The sequence below is a fragment of the Equus asinus genome, chromosome 11 (genome assembly GCF_041296235.1).
Source record: "Equus asinus isolate D_3611 breed Donkey chromosome 11, EquAss-T2T_v2, whole genome shotgun sequence".
NCBI lineage: Eukaryota > Metazoa > Chordata > Mammalia > Perissodactyla > Equidae > Equus > Equus asinus.
The window spans coordinates 16,427,703-16,440,758 of NC_091800.1; the positions used below are offsets into that span (position 1 = coordinate 16,427,703).

The 13,056-nt window shown below is 35.0% G+C and overlaps 1 protein-coding gene across 9 annotated transcripts in view; it reads left to right on the forward strand.

Moving 5' to 3' along the window:
* The window catches only part of NBEA (neurobeachin), a 680,233-nt gene that overhangs the window by 281,393 nt on the left and 385,784 nt on the right, over window positions 1–13,056 (forward strand). The gene's annotated exons all lie outside the window — the stretch shown is intronic.

The following is a 13,056-nucleotide window of genomic DNA, read 5'->3' on the forward strand; positions in this document are numbered from 1 at the left end:
GAAAAATGGAATTTGATGTTTTTCTGTGTAGTAAATTATTTCTTTTATAAATTTCATTTTTTAAATTGCATGCTGGTGTATATAATCCATTTCAGTATATTAAACTAATATCCTGAAATCTTTAGCTACTTACAGTTCTTTCTAAATAAATTTATATGTACAGTCATTTCATCTGTGAATATTGGCAGTTTTATCCTCCATTACGACCTTAACACCTTTGTTTTTCCTTGACTTATAGTACCAACTAGTCCCTCCTGTGCAATTTTCTGCAGATGTGGTTAGAACAGTCATTCTTTGTTTCATCTCAGGTGGAAAGCTTTGAACATTTCATCATTAATTATGTTTCTTGCCTATTTATTATAGATACTTCTTATCAAATATAAGAACTCTCTTGTGTTTACAATTAACCAAGAGTTGCTAGCATTATGTGTATTGAATTTTAACTTACGATTTTTTTTTTTTTGCCTACACTGAGATAACCTTGTTTTTCTCCTTTTTATGCTAACATGGTCTATTATATTGACATTTTTTTTTTTTTAAAGATTTTATTTTTTCCTTTTTCTCCCCAAAGCCCCCCCGGTACATAGTTCTGTATTCTTCGTTGTTCTTCATTGTGGGTTCTTCTAGTTGTGGCATGTGGGACGCTGCCTCAGCGTGGTCTGATGAGCAGTGCCATGTCCGCGCCCAGGATTCAAACTAACGAAACACTGGGCCGCCTGCAGCGGAGCGCGCAAACTTAACCACTTGGCCACGGGGCCAGCCCCTATATTGACTTATTTTTTAAATGCTAAACAAACCTTGAATTCCTGGAAGAAATCTAATTTCTTTGTGATGTAAAATCTGTTTTATCTCTTGAAGAGTTTATATAAGATTGGTGATTTTGTTTGTTTTTGTTTTTTCCCAAATATTTGATAGACTTCACAAGGAAAGACACTTGATCCTGGATCCCCTCTTTTGGGAAGTTTTAAAACTAAAATTTCAATTACAGATCTCCCCATATCTTCTATTTTGTCTTGTGTCAGTTTTGGTAGGTTCTATTGGCATTAAGTAGTTTATGCTATTCTCTTAACATTCATATAATCTGAAAGAAGTCCCTCCTTTTTACTCCTGATATTCTTTATTTGAGTTTGCTTTCTTTCTGCCTGCCTGCTTGCCTTCTTTCCAATTCTTGACAGTGATTAGTCAATTTTATTAATATTGTCAAAGAAGCAAACATTCATCAGTGAGAAATAACAAGAAACTTAGGTTGAGGTTTATACATTAATATTTTTTCCTTAGTATAGTGATGTTTGAGAACATCAGCATGCAACAGAGTCACAGGGAAGGCTTGTTAAAACACAGCTTGCTGAGTTCCACCTCCAGAATTCTGATTCAGTGGATCTTCAGAGTGTGAGAAAATCCAAGATCTGCTGTCGGCAAACAGAGAAAGCCAACGTGTAGTTCCAGTTCAAGTCTAAAGGCCTGACAACCAGGAAAGCATATGCTGTATGTTCTAGTCTGAAAATTGGCAGGCTCAAGACCCAAGAAGAGCTGATGTGTCTTTCTGAGTCCAAAGGCCAAAAAAGACCACTGTCCCAGCTCCAACTGTCAGGCAGGAGTTTTCTCTTACTCAGCCTTTTTGTTCTATTCACGTATTCAGTTGAATGGATGAGACCCATCCCACTCAAGTGTTAATCTCATCCAGAAACATCCTAACAGACACACCCAGAATAATATTTGATCAAATATCTGGGTACCCTGTGGTCCAGTCAAATTAACATGTAAAATTAGCAATTATACTCAGTGAACTTGATGCTGCTGGTCCTGAGAACATAGTTTGAGAAACAGTGTTTCAAGTGACCATCCTCCAGACTGCAGCATTAACTTTTGATAAGTCCTCTTCCCAGACAATGCATGGATCTTTGTATAATTTACTTCATTTACCCCGAATTTTGCAAACGTACTTGTACATATGTATCCATGTAAATGTGTGTATGTGCATGCAACTTTTAAGCCCCCCAAGAGAGTATAGTTACAATTTTATTGGTCAGCCTCTGTTTAGATTTACCCAAATGCTTATAATTTTTTATTGCTCATCATTCCTTTCTGAATGCCTAACTTCCATCTGGTATCATTTTTCTTCTTCTTGAAGAACACCCCTTACTTTTTCATTTAGTGCAGAACTGCCACTCATGAATTCTCAGTTCTTATTTGACTAAAAATCTTTGAAATTCACCTCTAGTTTTTTGAAGGATAGTTGAATGTCGATTCTATGTTAGCAGTTATTTTCTTTCAGTGCTTTGAAGATATTATTCAGTTGTCTTTTGGCTTTTGTTTCTTTCTGTGCTTTCTTTCCTTTTCTGCCTTTTTTTAAAAAAAGATACCTTCCAGTCTTGGTCTTATTGCTATTTCTGTGCTCCTACTTACCCCCTCCCTACTGCCTGCTTTTAAGATTTTCTCTGTCTTTGGTGTTTAGCAGTTTTACTATGATGTATTCATGCTCTGTAGTTTTTCTTTTTATTTATCCAGCTTGGGATTAGTAGAGCTTCTCAAATGTGAAAGTTGATGTTTCATCAGTGGCTGGAAAATTCTTAGCCTTTACCTCTTTGAAGATTGCTTCTAACCCATTCTCTTCTTTTTCTGGGACTTAAATTACATATATATTAGACATTTTCTTTATTTCTCATCTATCTGTATTCTCTCTTTCTCTCTCCATTATTCTGAGCATTTTCTTTTAACCTTAGTCTACTTTATTAATTCTTTTTTAAGCTGTTTCTAATCTTCTGAGTTCTTAATTTCGATTTTTTATAAGAATTGGAATTTCTATTTGACTTTTTTATAGTTTAATCTTCTCTTTCAGTTGTCCATCTTGTCTTTAATTTTCATGAATACATGAGATATAGATACTTTAAAGTTTTTGTTTCATTATTTGGCTTCTATCTCTATGATTTTGTGTTTCTCTTGGTATTCAGTCATCTTATCTACTTTAATGTCTTTTGTTTTTATTATATTGCGAAGAACCTGGTATATGAAAGATTGTAAAGATAATAGGAAGGTACGAAGTAGTGTTTTTTCTACAAAAAAAATGCATTTCCTTCTAGTAGGTACTGGCAAATCCAGGTGACATAATGCTGTCAAGGTGAAAGGACGAGTCTTTTTGTGATTCACCACTACTCTAGGGTGTAGTGCTACAGAGTCCCAACGTGAAGCAGGAGAGTTTTTCCAAGCTCTTCCCCCTTTGTGGTGGTCACTGAACTTCAGTTTCTCCCTGTAAGTTTGTAAAAGTTTTGTTTAATTGCTAAGTCATTGAACTGCTTCTTCCAAAATATATGCATTTGAGAAAAGTGATCCAAATGCCAAAATCACCCTTTCGGATTTCTTGTTTCTCAAGATTGTGGTCAAATAATGGGTCCCTGTCTTAACTCTCCATTGCCCTCAAAGAGGTGTTTTTATTTTGTTTTGGTTTTTGTCCAGCTATCTTAGTTGTTCTCAGCAGGAAGATCAGCTGTTACTGAAGTGAAAATCCAAATTATTTTTATATAACTAGTTTGTTTATCCTCCTATATTAGATTGAGTATAAGCATTGAAATGGCTTAGTTTTTTTAAATCATTGCTTTCAACCGGATTATCTCAGATCCATTCAATCTGTTCCTTAATTACATCACAAGCAAATTTAATTTTCTTGTAATTTTCAAGTTATAAAAAAATTAGTCAAGTATAATGTAAATTCTAATATCTCATACAGTCAAACCTCTTTAACTCCTTACTCTGGCTTTCTTTATATTAGGTTTTAATAATAATTCTTTTTCCTTCCTTTTCTTTAACCTTATCTGTATTTTTATTTTTAAAGCAAGGTTTTCTTAGACAGTGTATCAGTGTGCCCTGCTTTTTTTTTTCTTTTCAGTTTGACAGTGTGTGCTTTAATTGATGTTTCTACATAATTTACATTTATTATAATTACTGATATGGTTAGGTTAATATCTATCAACTTGTTACTTGTTTCCTAAAAACTATTGTTTTCCATTTGTCTTTTACTTTTTTTTCCTCTTTCACTGCCTTCTTTGAGTTAACAGTAATTTATTACTATTTCATTTTCTCTCTAAGATTGCCTTATGTCTGTTTATCTTTAAAACATCTTTAGCGGTTGCCCTGCGTTTTACAATATAAATCTTGAAATGATCACAATTAGTTGTTAATAGTATTATACTGTTTCATGTGTAATATTACGATTCTTATAAAATTTACTCTTTTTCTCATCCTTTGTGTTAGTATTGTCATACGTTTTACTTTTATATGTCTTATTAAGAAACAGTGCATCACTATGTTTTTGCTCTGGACAGTCCATTTTTTTAGAGCAATTAAGAATAAATTAATTTTATATTTATTTTCATTTATCATTTCCAACACTCTTAATTTGCTTATATAAATATAAGTTTATACAGGTACCATATTCCTTATACTTCAAGAGCTTCCTTTAAAAGTTCTTGTAGCGCAAGTTAATCATATGAATTCTCTCAGGTTTTTTGTTCTGAAAAAGTTCTTATTTTACCTTCAATTTTGAAATATTTTTTTAGCTAGGAATAGAATCAGGGGCTAACATTTTTTTTAAATAGATTTCATTCCATTGTCTTCTGGCCTGCATAGTTTTTAATGAGAAGGTCACTCTTCCTTTCTTCCTCTGTATGTAATGAGTCTTTATTCTCTGACAGCCCTCTTCAAATTTTTTCTTTATATTTGGGTTTCAAACGGTTTATTATGACAAATCTAGGTTATTAATTAATTAATTAACTTTAATTCTGCTTCTTTTCTGGGCTTCTTGAATCCATCCATGGTTTGATGACCTTTATCATTTTTAGAAAATTTCTTATTCATTATCTCTTCATGTATTTCTTTGGCCCTGTCTTCTCTCTCTGCTTGTATTAGTTTTCTATTGCTACCATAATAAATTGCCACAAATTTAGCAGCTTAGAACAATACCTATTTATTATGTCATATGTCTATAGGTTACAAATGCAGTACAGCTCACACTGGGCTAAAATCCCAGTGTTGGCAGGGCTGTATTCCTTTTTTTTTTAAAGATTGGCACCTGAGCTAACAACTGTTGCCAATCTTTTTTATTTTTTATTCTTTTTTTTTTTTCTGCTTTATCTCCCCCAAATCTCCCCTGGTGCATAGTTATATATCTTAGTTGCAGGTCCTTCTGGTTGTGGCATGTGGGATGCCGCCTCAATGTGGCCTGATGAGCGGTACTATGTCCGCGCCCAGGTTCCGAACCAGCAAAACCCTGGGCCACTGCAGTGGAATGCGTGAACTTAACCACTGGCCGCGGGGCCGTCCCCCCAAAGGGCTGTATTCCTTATTGGAGGCTTTGGAAGTAAACCAGGTTCATTCAGGTTGTTGGCAGAATTCACTTCCACACAACTCCAAGACTGATGGCCCTGCTTCTTTGCTAGCTGTCGGTCCAGGGCTGCCCTTAGGTCCTAGAGTCCTTTTTCCAGTCCTTAAATATGGCCCCCTACATTGAGAACCAGTGACAATGTATCACATTCTTCTCATACTTGGGATCTTTCTGACTTGCCCTTCTGATACATCTTTTTTGCCTCCCTCTTTTGCCACACCTCTGACTCCACCCAGAGTTTTCTGCTTTTCAGGGCTCATATGATTAGATTGGACCCATCCACACATTACAGGATAATCTCCCTATCTTAATGTACATAACCTGAATTTCATTTGCAAAGTCCCTTTTGCCATGGAACAACCTAGTCATAGGTTCCTGTGATTATGGTTTGGTCATCTTTGGGCAGCCATGATTCAGTATGCCTCATTTCTCCTTCTGGGTTCTTATCACATTGTTATAAGGCCATGAGATACTGTTCCACAGCTCTTGAATGTGCTTGCCCTCTCTCAATCATTCTCTCATTATATATATTCTTTTTTTTCTTTTTGTTTCAACGTGTCTTTTTTCACTGGCCTATCTTCAAATTCACTAATTCTTTCCTTTGTTTTATTGAGTCTATTGATAAGCCTTTTAAAGGCATTATTGTCTCTTTTACTGTATTTTTCATTTCTAGCTTTGTTTGTTTTTTACAGTTTCTTACTTTGTGCTGAAATTCCCCATCTGTTTGTGCATATTGACTATGTTTTCAACTATTAATTAACTCTTAACATATTAGTCATAGTTACTTTAAATTGTTTGGTAGTTCCAACATCTAGTTTATCTGTGATTCTGATTTTATTGGTTAGTGATTCTGACTATGTTGTTTTTTTTTTTGTATGTCTTATACTTTTTGGTTGAAAACTGGACATTGTATACAGGACAGTAGTGACTGACATTCATAGTATCTATGCTTGAAATGGGCCTGCCTCTTCTTCTACTTGGCCTTTAATGTTAGAGGTTAAGTCATTCTACCCAGGAGTTGAGCTAGGTTTATGTTTTCTTGTTTTCGGTACTCTCAGTACACCACGTTTTGAATTTCTGTACCTTTACCTTATATTTATCTAGGGGCTGCTTTGTCAGAACATTTTACTCAACGTTCCTGTGCTACTCTTATCTTAAGGCTTTCCCTCGATCCTGCACTTTAAAGAGGTTCTGTCTACTGTGGCCCCTTCTGCTGTTATTTCTTACTGGGTGCTTGCAGGCTTGCTGTTTGGGATTGTTTTCTGTGGTCCTGGTTCAGACTTGGTTTTAGCCAGGTGCTGCCGTGGGTCTTGGAAGTAGGGTTTTTCACTAATCCTGCCCATTCTCAAGTGCTTGGAGAATCTCTAAATATCCAGACTAAGGATGTTTTCCTGCCCCTCCCTCGGAGTAGAGAGTTTTTTCTATTCCCTTTCTCCAGCTGCAATAGGCTCTCTCCTGTACTGGAAGTGACAGAGTTTGCTGTCCTTTTCTAAGATATATAAGGCTTTTGTTCCATAGAGGTTATAGGGAAGAAGAATCTGGTCAGGGCTTTGTGTCTTTACTCCAGTAATTACTGCTTCCCTCCCTTAGCCTCCAGCAGTGAGGGAGGTTTCTCAGTCCCCTATGCTGCCTGTTCTTTCTCATGAGTAATGGTGAGTGTTGTGGAGAAGAGCCTGCAAATTACTGCAAACTCTCCTTGTGTCTGCAGCTCTGGAGGTTTTATTCTCTCACATTAGCTCACACTTGGACTTCAGCAATTTTTTAAAAATGTTAGCTGACTTCTTAACAGCTTATATGGTAGTAATGTTTCTTCTTCCTGTGCTCTGCCCCCAAGGAAGCAAGTTCTTGCATCCCCCATGTCTCCTTGGAGGTTCCTGTCTTTCTTCAGATTTCAAGGCTGATTTGTTGCCTTGCAACCTCAGCTCTCTGATGGGTCCTAACAGTGTTATAATTCTCTAGATTATTTGGCTTTTTCTTGTGATTAGTGTGGGAGTGACCCTTTCCAGCTTTCTACATCCTAAATGGAAATTCTCTATTTCTTGTTAAAGGTTCAGATTCCTAATTAATGGTTTTACAATTTGTATGTTCAAAAAATATTATGTGAACCAAGTACTGTACTAAAACCACTCATTAACTGACTGCTGCCACAGGAAACAAATTCTAAGATAGGGCATTTTATAAATGCTCTGAAACGGGAATGGCCCTGAGAGACGTCCTCAGCTCAGGGAGGGGAGCTAGGACTTTATCTCCTCCTGGACTAGTGTTTGAATGCACATTGCTGCTGCTGAGAAGACTTCACTTTGGGTAAAACAGGTCCCTTCAGAGGAAGGCTCCAATGTGAGCCATCACCCAGTATTTTTCCTCACAACTTTCCAGGAAGTGAGGGTCTGTATGCTAAAGGGGATCTTGGTGATCCACCACAGTCCCTACTACGTTAAAATTTCTTTTATAATATATTAAACTTGTTATTTGGTAGGAAAAGTTTCATTATTTCAATTTTTATATCACCTATTTAAAATATAATTAGCCTTAGTCTTTTTATCACTAGGTTTGTTGTTTTGTCTCAGTTAAATGACATATATTCTGGACTTTATATTTTTATTTCAAAGTAATTTATGTATCATTTTGCGTGACTGTTTTACTAGACTGGAGGAATTTTTCCATTTCAGTTTCTTTAATTTTCTTTTTGTATATGAAAAATCCAGTTAACTTCCAGAAATGCACTTCAAATGAGCTTTTATAGTTATCTAAAGACATCCAGCAGTACGTTTCTTGAAACTTGAAAAATGTGTGTTTGGAGTTTAGCTTACCATATAAAAGATACAGTGCTTGCATACAAAAGAATTCTGTTTATGCTCAGTTTCTTAGTCTTCTGTAATTTCATCATACACTTGAAAACGTGTATGATTCTGTTAAGGAAGAATAAAGAGGAATTGTAACTTTCTAACTTAAAAGATCATGGGAAATAAAATAAGCAAGAATTTTTTAAGCTTCATTTTTTTTGTCTGTTTTTGTTTTTGTTTTTTTGAGGAAGATTAGCCCTGAGCTAACTGCTGCCAATCCTCCTCTTTTTCTGAGGAAGACTGGCCCTGAGCTAATATCCGTGTCCATCTTCCTCTACTTTATATGTGGGATGCCTGCCACAGCATGGCTTGCCAAGCAGTGCCGTGTCCGCACCCGGGATCCAAACCGGGGAATCCCGGGCTGCCGAAGTGGAACGTGCGCACTTTACCGTTGTGCCACCAGGCCCGCCCCAAGCTTCATGTTTTGCTTAGTGGCTGCAACTCTAAAAAGTTTAGTTTAAAAAAACTGTTTATCAGTAGGTCACAATGCTACAGATTCTGAGATTTAGGATGCATTTACTCATCAGCTAGCTAGTATGTTAAGTTATAGTTCATATTAGAAGTTTAGTGAAAATTTGACAAAATATTTAAAGTCAATGTTTGTCAATTATTAGTCATAATATCAAACTGATTAAGAATTTAATTTTACAATATTTGGTTTGATGACTTTGATACTCTCCTAATCTTTTCTTTTCATCTAAGTTTACTTAAGCAAATCAGTTCACTTACCTGTGCCTATATTTCTTAATTTACATTGGAGCATTTGATTACTAAAATCTAATATGAAATTCACTAGTGTAATAATTTCTTTTATATCTGAGCTGTATCTTTTAGATACATTGCTTAAGGACATGTAATTATTTATTTTGATTCTAGATTTTATTATTATACCTACCCCTTTTTTACATGACTTAAGAAATGAATCAAGAACTTTAAGAACTTTAATCTATCAAATTAAATTATTAAGTATTTATTATATTTATGGCATTATGCTGAGGACCTAGGAGATTACAAAAAATTTAAATGAAAAGTAAATAAAAATTGTGGGGCTAGCCCCTTGGTGTAGTGGTTAAGTTTGGCGTTCTCTGCTTCAGCAGCCTGGGTTTGTGGTGGGTTTGGATCCCAGACACAGACCTGCAGCACTCATCAGCCATACTGTGGCAGTGACCCACGTATAAAGTATAGCAAGATTGGCACAGATGTTAGCTCAGGGCTAATCTTCCTCAAGCAAAAAAAAAGGAAATAAAAATTGTTATTTTGTGAAGTGGCACAAACAAAAGGGAGTTTGTTAAAAGAGAACTCACAATGGAAGCAGTGTCCTAAATAAAAGTAGAATTACATTTATCTAGAATTCTAAAACATGTTACATTTGAAAATAATCAACACTTTGTTGTGAAACTTACTTATAAGGAGATTTATTTAGAAAACAAGAGACAGAAATCTTACTTTTTTCCTGCTGATTCATGTATTTATAATTATCTTGGCCTTGGATATGTCTTGACGTCAGTTACATTTGGTAAGATTTGATAATAATTGCAGACATGAGTTTTTATATTTTTTTCTCCAATGGATTAATTATATTTTTATTCATATGAATTTCTTAAAATCTGTAAATCTCTGTAAAAGAGCCTTCCTTAATACAGGTAAAAGCCAATGCATAATTGTGTTGTTTAAACTATAATAATAAACTCTCGTGTTTTAACTCATATTGTTTTAATCTAGGCATTGAAGTTAGAGAATTTCATCCAAAACATTATTATTTCTTTTGAATGTTTTGTTTTCCTATAGTTGGTAATTTTGTTAGAGTGGTCAATAAATTTCCCAAGTTGCGGCAGTAATTACCTTCATGGAAATCAGTAATTCTCTTTTTAAAAGAATTGGCACTTACTATCAAGAGAAATAGCCAAAGTCAAAATAGCATCATAAGCATCATTATTGTGACTGAAAGGAATGAAAAAAATAGAGTGGAGAGAGAGGAATGAGCAACTTGAGAGAATGCATTTTGGTCTAGTGTTGACAAATTCTATATTTAGGGCCCAAGAATTTTACCAAATATTGAGAAGTTACTAGTGTTAAGATTATAAACCTCACTTGAGACTGTAGAGAGCAAATTCCCCATCTTGTGCACCTTTGTATTATTTCTTTGCACAAAATGGATTAGACTAAATGAATAGTTTTTGAGTAAATGAAAATAAACTTTCAAATAAAACTGAATAACTACTTAGTCTTTTCCCTAAATTAAGTAAAATATGCTAATTTTTCTTACAAAATAATTTGCCAAAGAACCTTGTTTTCTTCTGGTAATTATATGTATTTTCTATTTTTAAAATAAAAATTTTATTCAAAATGAAGAGAATAATTCACTTATTTTTATAGGACATAAGGCCAAGGAGTTCTCCTTTGTTAAAAGTGTTTTTTTTTTAATTTTATTTTAACATGTTAAATAAATTTTTCATATATGCCTTGGAATTGAGAAAAAGTAGTTCTACATTGCGTGTTTCTCTCAGATGAGAATTGAAATAACAGTATAGGCACAATCTGTCCCTTTTTTTTGTAATTGGTGCTTATTTGCCAGGTGATAGAGGAGGGTGTTAAGCTGAGGTTTATGTTCATATCGTTTCCTTTGAGAATTTAAATTGTGTAAGGATGAAGATCACACACTTTGTACAATGTTTACTCTCCTTCAAAATGCATTGTGAGAAATCTGTAAATATTAACGATAACAAAAAACTGTCCATTTCTTCACTGTAAAAAAGCGATGGTGAAATTTTTCCACTTAGAATATTTTGTTCTTATTTAATGGAGGAATACTGGCAGTATTATTTGATAATGATTTTCTGTGCTTAAAACCTTTGATCCCTTACTGAGTAAAATGTTGCGTTATTTGTCCCCTATTAGAAAACTAAAATTATGATTGCACAATGATATGTAAGAGCATCATTTAATATACTATTAGGTTTTATAAGAAAACAGTTTCAAAAATCTTATGTGAATTCATTCACTGAGAAATGTCCGTTTTTATCCATTACCTTTAAGACAAGGTAGTGAATACGTATTTACATACACATGTGTCTAGTGTCTTTGATTAACTGAAGTTTCTATTTGATATTTAGCTGAATCACAAAGAACAGGATTTTTGCAATTCTGAAGCCTCTAAATCATACAGAAAACTGTAAAATATGGAAAAAAGTCTTAAACTTCTGCAAAAATTGGCTTTAATTAGATAATAGTATATATATTCCAAGCCAGCCCTGACTGTCTAGTGGTGAAGATTCCAGGCTTTCATGACCACAGCCTTAGTTTTGTTTCCCGATCAGGGAACCACACCACCAGTCTGTTGTTGTCATACTGTGCTGGCCATGTGTTGCTATGATGCTAAAAGCTATGCCACCAGTATTTCAAATACCAGGAGGGTCACCCATGTTGGACAGGTTTCAGTGGAGCTTCCAGACTAGGAAGGATCTGGCCGCCTACTTCCAGAAAAACTGACCTTGAAAACCCTGTGAATAGCAGGGGAGCACTGTCTGATATAGTGCTGGAAGGTGAAAGGATGGTGCAGAAAAGACCGGGCAGAGTTCTGCTCTGCTGTGTATAGGGTCGCTAGGAATCAGAATCAACTCGATGGCACTAACAACAACATTACGTATTACAACCCAATAGTATAGCTAGGATGTGAACCTCTATAAATCTAGAATTTTTCTAAAATAATTTCACTCTAATTAATCTTAAGTAAAAATAAATATTCATGCTTCACGGAGAATTCAGGTGCAGAAACAATAATAATTATATCTGGGGTTTTCTCCTCATCTTAGGTGCGCTCTTACCATTCTTACTTGCCTTTCCTTAGTAGAGGGAATAACTTAGCTGGAAAGAGTCTTGGGACGTGATCCTGGAGATTAGAAGGAAGGAAGGAAATAGTAGATCCAAGAAAGAATTTCTGTCTGTAGTCATTAAAGTCAGAGATAACTTATTATAGTTATGATTATTCTATGACTTCAGGTAGGCTTTCCTTTGCTAGCTGTTTTATTACAATTTACTAGTAGTAGATACTCATATTAAAACAGTTACTCTCAAAGTGTGTTTCAGCAGTATCAGACCACCTGAAAATCTGTTAGAAGTGAAAATTCTCACAGCGTACCCAGACATGCTGAATCAGAAACTCTGGGGGTGGGGTTCTAGCAGTCTGGGGTTAAACAAGCCTTACAGGTGATTCAGATCTACACTAAAGTTTGAGATCCTTGTCTTAAAAGAGGTGCTTGCTTCCAGAATAGCAGAGTAGGGGAGAAGATTAAAAACCTTATCTTCAGCAAGTATGTGAAGCCCCACCAAAGTCCCGTTTTTTGCCTAAAGTTGTTCCTCCAGAGTATTCTTTTTAAGTGTTTGTGGAGGTGCCTAAACCTGAGTTTCCTCTGAGTTCTCCTTTCTCTAAAGCTGTTGACCCAGATCAGAGGAGACAGAGTTAAAAAGAAGTGCTAAGGGTGAAGCTTCCTGTACACAGAGGATTCAGATCATGGTTCCAAGTTAGGAAAGAAGGCAACCTACATTATTCCCTGATCCCTATTTAATCGCTTAAAAAATGCAGTACTTTAGTTTAAAATATTAGTAATATATATTACAAATTATTCTGTGATTAATTACCTCTTTCTCATTTACGTTTTCCTCATATGTAACAAAAATATTACTTAGCGTTGTGGCTACTTTGAAGCATTGTTTAATTCCTTACTGTACATGTCTTCTGTGTAGAAGAATGTGTGCTCATCTACTGTAATGTTATTATATTGATTTTGGTTTTTTTAGTATATCAGAGTCACATTTTGTAAGAGTAAATATAGGTGT